Genomic DNA, 13,719 nt, shown 5'->3' with positions numbered 1-13,719 from the left:
AAGCTTAATGTGTCAAAATCATGACCTGGTTTGGGATGGCCTGGGAATGAAATTTCCTTCCCCTTCCTCTGGACTCTCAAGTGTTCCTACATGACAAATGTGCTGGGGCAGGTTAATTGGGAGCCAGAGTGCAGAGGAAGAGTCTAGTTGGCAAAGCACCCCTGAAGCTGGAGGTGTCTCAGCCCTTCCCTGGGAGTAATTTCCGTGGCTGTTAGTGTGTTCAACACTAAGCCAGCCCCAGCTGAAGATTGTGCCTTCCAGCCTTGGACAGAAAAGGTGCTGGGGAGGGGGAAGAGAAGAAAAAGCCAAACAAAACAAGCTAGGGCAAAACACGCGTGCGTCTCCAAACACTGTTTAACCTGTGTGCATAAATGTGAAGTCAGTGCTGGAGAGCCAGCCCTGGAGATCCTGTTTTGCTTTCTAATTTTTGGTGTGTACTTAATCCCGTGATTTCCAATGAAGGGAGGGATATTTAAAACACTGGGCTTTCCAAGTAGGACAGCCCTAGAAAGGAAGTTCTCTGAGGGCTTGATGCCTGTTACTAAGAGGCTCAAAATACAACTATCAGTTAATCAAATAAATAGCACTTCCCAGCCTCTGACAGCTAGGCAGCTAATTGACTGAGGCTATTAATAAAGGAGAGAAATTTACACAGAAGAAAGTGAGAATTGGGGATGGAGGTACAGAAACCTGGATAAAATCCATACTGGAGTTAAATGTGTCCTGGGAGAAAGGTGTAGTGCCCGTGCACGGATTCTGTGGGTCAGAGATTTACTCCATTCCTGCATCCCCACTCTCCCAGGAGCACATGGTGCTGTGATCCACAGGGGCAGTGCACTGCTTTCTAACTTTTTACCCCTTCCCCATTTGCAGGCATGGAATGAAGCTCCCTCCAGTCACCTGCTGCAAGACACATTATCCAGCTTCCTAACCTTAAGGATGAGACCCTATCAATATTGCCTCTGCTTTTGTGATCAGGGTAGTAGTGCAATATTGCTTATAGGGTCTTTTCTTTTGAGGGTTATTCTTCATGGAGAGAAGAAAGCCACAGCAGGAAAAAATAATCCCATGTGCCCACCGAGTTAAGGGAAAAGTTGTGAAATGCTGAGGTTTGTTAGATAGGCGAGTAATTGTACAGAGATGTTATTTGTGACAAATAATCGTGCTATTCTGGTGACTCAGGTTGTGAGTAATGGGCATATTTTTGATGCTATCACAGGATTCAAAACAGCCTCGTGTTTAAAACACAAGCAGTGATTGAAACCAGAGAAACCCATCATGGTTCCTTTTTAAAATAGTATGAGTTCTGAGACGTTTGAAGGGTGTCTATATTGCATACTGATGTAAACACCCACCAAAGGATGGGAGGAGATACATTGCCATACTTGCTGTTTCTGTGCCTGATCCCAGCCCGAAAACCAGTGTGGTACAAAGCAGAGCACAGCACAAAGAGGCCGAGGCTCTGATCCCAATAACCTGTGGGAAGCAAAGCTCATGCCTCTGCCCGGCCCCGCCGGGCTCCGCGACCGTGCCCCGCGCCCGGGGCTGTTCCAAGGTCGGGCGGCGCAGCGGGGCCGGGCGCTGCCTCCGGCCCTTCCCGAGAGCTGCTCTCTGAGGTACGTGGGAACGGAGCGGGGATGGGGGTGTTAAATCTCCTCTCCGCTTTGTGAGGATCAGCTGGGGGCAGACAGCAGCCGGGATGGCCGAGTGGGTGGCCCTGCCTTCCATTTCAGGTGGTCCCCGCGGTCCCTTTCGGGACCTCAGGGGCCCAGGGAAAGGGGTGGTGGGAGGGGACTGAGGGCCGGATCAGGGCGCGGCGGAGCCGCCGCTGCCGCGGGGCTGCCGGGCTCGCCTCGCCGGCACGGCGGGCTACGGGCAGGGCCCGGAGCCGTACTGCGGGGCCGTGCCCGCTGCCTCCCCGTTGTACGGCTGCCGCTGCCCTCGGTTTAACACTCCCTCCCCGAGCTGCCCCCTCCAGCATCATTCCAATGGGAGGCGGCCAGCTCGGGGACAAAGCCAGGATCTTCCCACCGCACTCGGGCTCTCCCTTCGTGCCCCCAGCCCGGCAGCCGCCGCAGCTGCTGTGCCAGCGCTGGGACCACCGGCCGGGCTGCCCCTCTTTCCCTGTTGCACTACTGTCACGGTCGCAGCGAGCAGTGCAATAATGAAAGGGCGTCAGTGCGCCGGGGAGCGGCGAGAGCCGGGGACGAGCCGGTGACAGCGAGCGGGGACGGGACGTCCCGCCGCCCCCCGAGAGCCACCTTAACGGGGCGGAGGGGATACGCACGACACTGACGGACGGACTTTGGTTGTGCAACTTTCTTTGTTTAAACACGCAGCGGCGGAGAGCGAGCGCGCAGGGGCAGGGCAAGGTGAGCGGCTCCGCGCACCGCTTGTCCCGGTCCCGCCGCCGCTCCCCGCGGCCGCGGAGCCTGGGGCAGCCCCTCGGCTGTACCCGGCCAACACCAAATAAATAAAGTGACCCCCGAGCCCCCTGTCCCTGCTTTTTCTTCCTGGGGGGTTTCTTGCAGGTCAGCAGCCCCTCCTGCCTCCCTGGCAGCCCCTCGCGGATAAAAATCCCCTCGACGAGTTTTTGCCCTGCGACCCGGTGTGCTGCTCACCCGTTTGGTCTTGTGGGGAGAGGCCGAAAATGCGAATAGGAAACGAGCGTCTTCCTTCACTGTGGAGCCTGAAAAACTCGAGTCGTGCTCTAGTGCTGGGTTCAGCCACGGGGAAGCACGGGTAGGGAAGTGAGTGTGGGGCGGGAGGGGAAGGGATTGCAATAATGGAGATGAGAACAGTGCTTTGCATGTGGGAGCTGTGCTGGGAAGGCCAGGAAATAGCCCTTTGATTATTAGTGGCCATGGCGAAATGGATACTTCTATAAAAGAGGGCCGGGGAGGGGTATTTCCTCAGCAAAGGACCTTTCTGCTCTGGCCTTTTGAACCTGTGCTTCTCCCTGGCACTATTTCTGCTTCATCATGACTTTTTGCAGAGGAAGGTGAGTGCAGAAAGCAGGCTGGCTGTCGGAGAGGGATGCAATCTAATCCTGATGAAAAGGCTTTTACAGTCTATGCTTCATTTCCTATTTCTTTTGGGTTCTCTCTATCTTCCATCCCTCACATGCACAAGCAGATACAAAAGCTGAATTTTCCCTGCAGTCTTTCTCCCAGGGAAAAGTCAGCCCCCTCCCCAGCTTCACCTTCAGGCTTTGCGCGCACAAAATGGCTGCAGCAGCCTGTGGGTGGGCATGGAGAGCTCAGGAAGCTGCTTTTCTTTTTCCCACCCTGCCTGCCCAGGAAGCCCTTCTGCTTTTATTTTCTGTGGCATTTTGCTCTTGCATAGCTCTGTGCAAATCCAAGGGGGTCTCCAATGTGTAATCTATGCATGGAATGGGAGCTGGGGAGGGAAATGGCCAGTTTGCATGAGAAGGGGACCTGTCGGGCCCCAGTGTTTATTTTTTTGCTGACCTTCTGGGGATATGGTCAGTGAGAGCTGTGACAGCTGCTGGAAGCGGCAGGGGCTTTGAAGATTGTGAAGGTTGTGACCTCGAGGCCCCTTTCCTCTCTCTGTCCCAGGAGCTGCTGAGTCAATCAGGGAAAAGGGGAGGTGAAATGGGGGCTGCTCTTTAGCCATTTTTCAATCGGTGAATGAAACAGGAAAGGACAAATGCAAGAAGAAAAAAGAGCGATTACTTCCACTTTGGTGCATTACTGAGAAGAGGGAATCTCTCTTTGGCAAAAGATTATAACAATAATGGGAAACCACTGTGCTCCTAAGATCCAGCACCTTGAATAAAGGATTTAACTGGGCAAGGAGCTGATGGCAGATCAATAACAGTAAATTAGGGGGAAAGCCTACAAACTCCTCTTGGTTCAAAGCAAGAGGAAATCCACCTCTTGTTTTCACCAGATATCAGCTCTAGATGTAGCAGCAGCAACGTTCCCAGTTGGCCCACTAGCTCCCACCATCTCCTTGACCCTACAGTAACACATCTTCATCTTTGCTGAGCTCAGCTGAACCCTGTGGCTGAGATTGCAGAGGCCGCTGACAACGGCTGCACCACTCATGCCAAAATAAAGAGACAAAGTACATTGTGCGGGGCTGTATCCTTGATGTGTGTGTGCTTTCAAATGGCACAAGCTGCCCCGGCAATAGACACCCCTGGGCAGCCCACAAGAGGGCTCTCACTCAGCCCCACATCCCTCTCTTAAGCCCAGTGAGAGGGGTTTAAGTCTTTTTCAATTTCTGGATAACATGATCCTATGGATCTTTCCTTTTAAAATAGTAATCAGAACAGCAAACAGAGCACCCGGCTTCGGTTGACCAATACACAACAGAGGCAAAGAAAGCAAACAGCAGGCTTTTCACTTAGTTTACACAGGGGGCACTTAAATACAGTATTGGTTACATAATACCATTTGGGGGTTGGGGTTTTACACATTCTTCTACTAAATATATCTGTGAGATTTGTTTTAAAGTGATCAACATAAATCCAGCCACAGCTTTGAGGCTATGATTAGACCTAATACCACGAGGTAGCTCATAGCATTTTTACTGAAAACCAAGGCACAAGAGAATTTTTTCCCTAGACCTGCTGATCTGCACTACACTCACTCCACTGCAGCAGAGGGTGTACATTGCCTCTAGAAGGGCTGCCATAGACAGCCACTTCCCTGCAGGAAGCACAAATTGCTGGACTTTAGGGCCATATCCTGCCGCTGCTCCACATCCAGTCCTCAGAATTCATTTCAGCACAGACTGGACAGGACATGTTCTGGCAATCACAACAAACTAAGTTCTAAGAAAGAGGATGAAGCATTAAAAAAAAAAAAATCTAAATCCTAGTTGTAATTGATTAGGAAAAAAGGTATAGACTGTTAACTCCTTCAGAGAAACCTGTTCAGAAGGGATACCTGAAAATACATTCCCTTCCTGGAAAGCCCTCCAGTAAACATCCTGTTTCCATCCAAAGGGAGTAGCAGGTGGCCAAACTGCTCCACTGGAAATTTGACAATGGCATTATCTATCCAGCTTTTCAGCTGAAGCCTGGCTAATTCTGTACACAACTTCTGAGACTCCAGCTAAACCCTTCCTGGGAATGGAAAGCTTCCCCAGGCAAAGGTTGGATCTAGCAGCCCTGTATTCTTGCAAAGGATGCATCCTCTGCTCAGAAGTGAACAGATGGGGAGAAAAGTCTCAAAGCATCAGAGCTTTAAAACAGTGCTCCTCTCTTTAGTGTATTGTCACCAGAAGCTCCATGGGCAGGGATCTCTGCCATAAGGAACTAGCAGAACAGCGGGTGGGTGGCTAATTGAGAATGGAAGTTCCTTGGGGCAAACCAAAATAGTCTTTGTGGCACTGCATGAAACTAGGTGCAGTTCCTGGGCTCAGCATCAGACACCGACTCTGTAAAATTCCTGCTTACTCACTCACCTGGGAGGTAGGTGACCCTTTTAACATCCTGAGAGACACACAGCATAATCAGATGAGAGGGATAAGCCACCATCACAGTACAAACTTGAATGGATCACTTTGCATGAATGTAGTAAGTCAAATATTTGAAAGTCACTCTGCTACTACTACAACAAATAGCAGAGCCCTGCCTTCCTCAAATACTGATATACTAACAATTAACACCTTTGCCAGGACCCGCTACATCTTTGTGAGCACTTTGCCCAATTAAAATCTATGGAGAGCTACAATGAGTACAAAAGCCACCATCACACGGTGCTAGAAACAAACTGGTTTGTTCCACCACTGAATTCCTGTCATATTTCAGAACAAGGTTGGGATGATGGCCATCTGGGTTTACACAGCCCTCCAGCACAAGATTCTGTTACCTGGTTTTCTTTTCACAGTGGATACACCCTTTACACACCTCTAAATTATTTTGAAGAATTCGAACAAAAAGGGAGGGTGTGTTCTGAGAGAAGGAGAAAATCAAAACCTTCCCATTCTGAAGGAAAAGGGGATCTCTCACCAACCCTAGAGAAGTATGGAGGTCACCTTCATGTGCAAGCTGTTGCAGACACCAAGAAGGAGCAAAGCTAAAGATTTCTTGGTGCCTATCCCCAAACACCAAGTGATTAACTTAGGACATTTATAGCAGTGTTTGGAGCACGTGAAAGATTTTTTGGTTTAGTTTTTGTTGAATGCCTGTCTGAATTCTGTGATCAGATCCCCCTTGTTTCCCTGTTCATGCACAGACAATCTTACTGAAAGGTAAACTTTTACAGGAAGAAAACTTAACAAACAAACAGCCACCAAAGTCCTCTCCATACTCCAAAATATCTATCTCTCTCTCTCACACACACACACACACACACCAAAAAAAAAAAAAAAAAAAAAAAAAAAAAAAAAAAAAAAAAAAAAAAAAAAAAAGGCGCAGCGACAATTTAATTATGAGCGGGAGAATCAAGATAATACTTAAATCGGGAGAAGTGAAGCCGAACTGTTTTCCATTTGCACTCTGTATTACGGAAGCCAGTGGGGTGAGGGATCTTCTTTAAAGCCCGGACCAGCTGAATGAATGGGTCTTGGCACTACAGCGGGTGGTAAAGCCCCAGCCTACCTTCCCCCTCCGGCTGCGGAGCGGCTCCCCGGGCCGGGGGAGGCTCGTTCGGGCTCCGCTCCCGCCGGCCCGACGGCGCGCCGAGCAGCACGGGCAGCCCCGGCCGCGCTGCCGCCCGCAGGAAAAAAGGCTTTCGGTGCCGGGGGCTCATTTTCGGTGCTCGGCAAAGGCCGGCGCACCGCAGCCGGCTGAGCCCGACAGCTGCTGCCGGGTGAAACCGGCCCCCGCGAGTGGATCGTTTGGGGGTTCCGAGGGTCTCTGGCTCGCGGCTCCTGAGCGGACCCCGCCGACAGTCGGTCCCGCCGCTTTGTTCGCAGGCTCTGACCAAAAGGAAGGCTTCAAGCCTGAGGATCTTCCCCCACCATGACACACAGTGGCAAAGGGGAAGGTGCGCTTGAAGCCGCTGCCTTCCCTCCCGTGAAAGGCTGACACGGAAAGTCACGTCCGCCAGTCCCAGCAGAGAAGGGGACAACAGGCTCAGAGCGGGGGCAAAGGAGACACGGGCTAAAAACACTTCTCGGCATAGACCTCTTGAAATTTTTATTAACTTGGGAGCACACAATAAACATAAATATAGGGTGGGGAGACACCGCAGGAGTAAGTATTGCTCAGTCTATTCTCAGTCACACATTTCAGATTATCTCTGCCCAAAATACCTCAGCCCGAAATCCAAGAACATCCTTCCCTGGCTCTTCTCTATTCAATGTAAATCAACTGATGCACATAAATGCCCTGGAGACCAGCCTGGAGGGAGGCCGCTGCTGCTCCGACCGTGCCGTCGGGAAATCCCCTCCCAGGCCCTCCGGGGGGTTTGGGGGTGAGCCCACGCACTGCGTTTCGCCACATTTCCCTCAAAGAAGTGAGACTCTCCCACCTGCAGCCTGTCAGTCCCGGCGGCGAAAGCACCGGGCGGAGAAGGGCTGCGGGGTGTGGGGGACAGGTCACGCCGCAGGTTCGAGCAGGGGCACAGCACCCCGGGCCAAAGAACACCCAGCCTCCCGCAGCCCGGCCACCGCGCAGCCCCTGGACAGCCGGACAGGGACAGGCAGAGGTCCCTGCCTTCGAGGCACCGGCAGAAGTCTCTGCCTTCCAAGGACAGGGCGGCCGTCGCCATTTTAACCTGCTCCGAGCAGGCCCACAGCAGAGAGGCAGCGGGTGATCTTCCGCCGCTTTGGGGCCTGCGAGAGAACGGCATCGGGGAGGGCAGGGATTCACCTGGGCAGCCCTGGGCAGGTCACCCAGTCTTCCTGCTGGCTGCTTGGCCACCTGCCTCGGAACCCAGAGCACTGCCCACAGACAAGGCAAAGAAAACCTATCATTTTCTCTTCTAGATGAGATGAAGAAGCACCGACATGTTTTTGGGATCACTCAGTTCTGCAGCTACAAACTGAGTACTGCTCGTCAGTTCCAGTTCAGTATCTTAAGCATAGCTCTACCTATTCATTTCAAAAGATCCCTAGACTTTAGCTAACACCTTGTGAGGATGGAATTTTATTTGAGGGTAAGTATTAAGAAATTCTTTCAGTATCAACCATAGCGTCTCAGAATGAACCATCATTTTTCCTTTGCTATCTTAAGGCACCAGATATAAGAAAATAGTGTCAAGGTGGTTTTCTGACAAGAAATCTAGACTGGACAACTTTCCTATGCAGAAGACCACAGAAATCAGGTTGGAAAGAAAGGTGACATTCGGCACTTATTATTATTTTCCCTTCAAAGCATCCTTTAATGTAGCATCCCACTCGGCACCAGTCGTCCCAGCGCCGCCCCGCGCAGCATCTCCCCCGCGGTGGGGCCGGTGTCCCGGCACGCAACCGGCACAACCTCCGCCGCGGTGCCCCAGCCAGGAGCGTGCTGTGGGCAGAGCAGGAGCCGCCCCGGGGGGAGGTTAGTGCTGAGGATGCTGACCCACTCTCCCCCGGCCAGGAGCCGCCCCGGGGGCAGGTTAGTGCTGAGGATGCTGACCCACTCTCCCCTGGCCAGGAGCCGCCCCGGGGCAGGTTAGTGCTGAGGATGCTGACCCACTCTCCCCCGGCCAGGAGCCGCCCCGGGGGCAGGTTAGTGCTGAGGATGCTGACCCACTCTCCCCCGGCCAGGAGCCGCCCCGGGGGCAGGTTAGTGCTGAGGATGCTGACCCACTCTCCCCTGGCCAGGAGCCGCCCCGGGGGCAGGTTAGTGCTGAGGATGCTGACCCACTCTCCCCTGGCCAGGAGCCGCCCCGGGGGCAGGTTAGTGCTGAGGATGCTGACCCACTCTTCCCTGGCCAGGAGCCGCCCCGGGGGCAGGTTAGTGCTGAGGTTGCTGACCCACTCTCCCCTGGCCAGCTCCCATTGTACGTCCGCTCCACGCCTGCGCCCTGCCCCACAGCCCCCGCCCCTGCCCTGCTGGGCACCGCCGGGCGCGGAAACCCTCCTTCTCCGTCACCGACACGCATATTCACTTTGTTCTGGTGTTCCCCGCATTCGCGGGGGATCCCGAATCCACCTCCCCGTCCCGGCAGAACAAGAGTTGCGGGGCTCACTCGCTCCCCAGCTCGGCTTTCGGGTGTCGCTGGGGAGGAAGGCGAAAAAAGCTGCTATGTCAAATTTGCAGTCTTGGGAGGGTTCTCAGGCTTTTCACTGCCACTCATCCCTGCTCTCCGAGAGGGCGGTGTCCCTTCAGCTCCAGCTGCCGCTTCCAAAAAATCACAAGTACCCCTACGTTTTTGAGTGGGGAGGAGAGGAGTTGTGCCCTCCCAACTGCGAATTTACCCCTTAAAGAGCGAATCTGTTCCCGCCGGTCGGATCGCCCCTCCCCGCCCCTTGCCGAGCAGCATCCCTCCTGTCCTCCGGCGCCCGGCTTTAGCCCTGGGAATGGCAGTTTTCCTAAGGAGCCTCAAGAAGCACTTTTTCCCCCCAGAGCCGAGACCGAGGGGCTCCGAGGCTGCTGGGACTTCTAAAGCAGGATTTCAGTTAATTGCTCACAATAAACAGCTGCCCATATCAGGAGGGGAAACAGCGCCCATAGAGAGAGACAAATATTCTAACATTTTAAACTATTTTGCCCTCGAGACAGAAGTCTCTAAGCTCGACTGAGAGCTACTCTCACCCTGGGTTTGTATTGCTGAGGAAACGCAGCACAACATAAACGTGTTTTGCTGTGCAGCTTTATATGAAATTGCCTGCAGCTCGACAGTAATCATCTGCACATCCGCACCCAGCGAAGGCAGAGGTAATGCGTTCAAAAGTGTAATATTTGCAAGAGAGAGCAGATGGTGCTCCCTTGGGTGCAGTTTCAGGAGAAGCCTCGCATTCTGCACTTCTCGACGTCTGTTTTACCCGCACAGATTTAATGTTTTAAGAGCTCCTCTATATCGTTTTTCTTTGGCGATAGTCACAAGCACACCCAACGCTAACCCAGATGTTGCTGGCACACGTCATGACCCTTCCCCTCTTGAACAAGCAGGGAGGATACGAGCAGAGTAGACAGGTGATTAAACAAGTGCCTAGGCGATTATTTTACCACATCACCTTCCATGTGCCCGCCGAAGCCAGTTACCGAGCTACATGGGTTTGTAGTAGGATGAGAACTGCTGAGAATGCATTAAGGCGTTTCTCTCACAGTGCCAGCAGCCGGACAGGGCCGGAAGCCCTCTCACAAGCCGTGTAAAAGCACGGTTAGAACACCCCTAAGCACGAAGGCCTCCGGGTGTCCTTGATGCGGGATCAGCTCTCCGGGCGCCTGTCGGCTCCCTCTCCCGGGCAGGTACTGACCGAGTCGCCGCTGTGTTTTCTCGGCACAAGGAGGCACAACGATTCGCTCTTGCAGCCTTTCGGGCTCCTGAGCTGCTGGGCTTTAAACTTGCCGCCTGACTAGCGGAAGTCGGGTGAAGGCAGCGGAGGAATCGCCCTCTCCGCCGGCCCATAGGACACAGGCGCTGCCCAAGGCCGCCCCGGCTCCGGGTGTCGGCCCTGCGGCCGAGCATCGCCGCGCCCAGCCGCCGAGGAGCTCTCCCATGGGAGACGTGCCGTGCCCGGGCTCTGCCCGCAGCCGGGGCTCCGGCGGGGCCGGCGCACACCGTGGGACCTCCCCGCTCCCTCCACGCCCCGCTGCGGCGGGCGAGGCTGAATAAAGAGACGCCGATCGTGCCTGGCACAGAGGAGAGGGATGAGGGCAGAGCGAGCCGTGAGAACAATTTCGCTACGAGAATGAGGGTCTCCTGCCAGCACCCAAGGATCGCCGTGAGCAGCGGCTGGCACGCAAATCTGGTACCGGGATCGGGGAAGGCTCCAGTGCGAGAGCATCTTTCCGCTAGACATGAAAGAATATCGGCAGGCGGCGGATGCTGGGAAACCCGAATTGCACCGCCAGGCAGACACGCAGGAAAAAAAAAAAAAATCTACGTTCTTTTGGCACGTGAACAAAGCCCTCGGCAATAACTGCGCTGGCAGGAAGGGGAGCTGGACCCGCCGCTTGCTGTCCCCACTGAGGACGGCTGGTGGGGCGCGACGTGGGTGACCCACGGAGCCAACGGGAGCTGCATCCCCGCAGAATGGCTGGGAGAACTCCCGCAGCGGCTCGCAAAACTATGGCATCTAAGAGAGGGCAGCTCGGCTTTCATCCTCATGCCAAAGGGAATCCTCGGCGGATGGCACAGGATCTGCTCCAGGGGAAGCGGTCCAGCAAGAGCGAGGAGAGCCAGGTGAGCTACATTAGGGGTAAGAGGTGTTCCTGTAGCTACCGCTGACGTGCAGCCTATTCTACTTGGGAACAGATAGTTTCGTTTTAGCTTTTACTGTCGAGATCTTGCGAAATGCGATGCGGTTTTTTTTACATGACAGGATAAGGAGAACTCCCTTTTAAACAATCCTTTTGTGCGTTTTCTTCCCCCACCGAGCAGAAACCGGTATTTAATTTTACAATGCAGATAATTGCCTTAAATGTATACTGTAAGCAAACAGACTTCATCCTTGGCCGCACTTCAACGATCCTAAAGAAAAATAGTAAACAGAAACGCCTGAAGCTCCGCTTCAGAGCTTATACTAATGGTTTAAACTTCCCTTTCGAATAACCGAGCAGTACATGACTTGGCAGAGCGCACCTAAGGAGGCAGTGCCGCACGGGCGGTCTTGCAGCGGCTGATCGCCTTAGCAGTGTAACGCGGGGGAAGCGGATGTTATTTGTTTCCCCCCGAAGAGTATAAATCTGCGGCGATCAAAGCTGCGCTGCTGAAACCCTGCCGGGCTGCCAAAGGCACACGGCTCGCAGGCGGGCAGCGCTGGGGAGCGCCGCGGAAGGCGGAGGAGCAGCGCTGACTAGCGGCCGCGGCTCCCGGCTCCGGCACCCAGAGAACGAGCCGCGCCCGCCCCTTTCTCCTCAGAACTGCTCTCATCCCCCCCACGCGAGTTCTTACACAGCTCACCCACGGGGCTGTTCCCCAGGCAGGACAGAGCAGCCACCCGCGTTTAAGCGCACAGAGGAGAAACTCTCGCGTAGGGGCTGTCTGCGGGCACCGGCCGAGCCGCGGGAAGGCGGCTGGAATCAGCCCGACCCCGCCAGGGCAGCAGAGATGGGGCGGTGAGAGCATCAGCAGAAGAAAAACAACATCGGGCACCTACTGCGCCTTATGTTCAGCTGTGGTTGGAGTTGCACTTAGATGCACCCCACCTACTTCGATTTTCAGTACAGCACACACTTATACTAATAATGACAGACAATGAAGCTGAGGTGGATAAATGACCATCCCCAAGATCAAGGAAAGAGCCATGGATCCGAGCCAAAGCTGGACAGTCCTCCAGACAGCAAAGCCAGCATCCACACATTATTTTTACAATTAAAAAAAAAAATCACAAAGGAAATAATCACCCAGCTTTACAGCTTGTACACATTCTGATTGATTTGTAATGTGTTTTGTAAGAGTTTGGGACCCTTGAGATGACACACAGCTTCTAACATTTACCTTAATGAAGCAGGACACCATTTTCCCAAAGGACAGGAGACAGATGAACCCCTCACAGAACAGCAGCTTGAATCAGTATCAAAGCTATCAAAGGATTTCACTGTGAACTTTATGCTAATTTAGAATTAGCACAACACCAAATACAGTAAAAAGGTTTTTATAATCAGTTCAATTTGATGCAATTTAAATAGAAAGAAGCATTGAACAGTGTGTTTCCTACATAACTTGTGTTTCCTATATAACTCCAGGTTGGTGAGGTTGAATGTTTTATTCTTCTTTGAGGAACAAAAAAACATGCCCTGGGCTTCCTACCCCACAGGATAGAACTAAGCACAGTGAAGAGGAAAGCACTTCCTTAGCTTCAAGTATTCCTGTTTGACTTCTTTTTTTGCTTTCTCAAAAAGCTTAATGACACAACCACAAGTGCTGTCTTGTAACCCCAAAAACATCGGTTCCTGAAAGGCAGCTGATGAAATAGCCATATTATGAAGCAATTAATTATCAGAGATAATTGATTGGCAGCCCTGGGCTGGATCACAGGGGATGTTTTTGAAGAGAAAACTGCAAACCCCAAAGGGCACAGGTGTGAACTCTAAACTAGGCAAGAGGGGCATTAGCATCACCCTACACAGACAAATCTCTGATAGGCTCTCAGCCAGTTCTCAGCTGCCAGCAGGGACTTTAACAAAGAGGCAGCAAGGATGCCAAGCGGGAGTCAGACACCAGCAGGATGCTGCTGCTGCTGGAAGAAGACACTGCTACAGTTCAGCCTCTGTCTAGGCCAGGTGTGAATCGTGCTGCACCTGCACTGCCAGCCACTGCTTCAGTGCTGGGGAAGGCAGGCAGGAGACAGAGAAGAGTCAGCAAAACTAACAGGCTTAAAAATGTGCTGAGTAAGAGTCATTGTTACAGGCTTGTTTTGAATGCATTTTTTCCCCTCTTTAAAAAGATATGCTAATTTGACCTAATAAGAACAGATATACCCAATTAGTACTCCTAAACACAATAAATCTAATTACAGTTACACCATTTAAATACAAACACTGGTTTATATTTAGCCTCAACATTGAGAAAGAAGAATCAGTGATCAGCACATCCCTTCCAGCACACTGGAAGAACTAAACTCAGGTCTCATTCATCCTGACTTAAAAGTCAAAACATGTGGCAAATGTTCATGTGCTGAGCAGTTGTACAGAGCTTTAAAGAG

Source organism: Sylvia atricapilla, chromosome 17 (genome assembly GCF_009819655.1).
Source record: "Sylvia atricapilla isolate bSylAtr1 chromosome 17, bSylAtr1.pri, whole genome shotgun sequence".
NCBI classification, from domain to species: Eukaryota; Metazoa; Chordata; class Aves; order Passeriformes; family Sylviidae; genus Sylvia; species Sylvia atricapilla.
Note: the sequence above shows the minus strand (reverse complement) of the source record.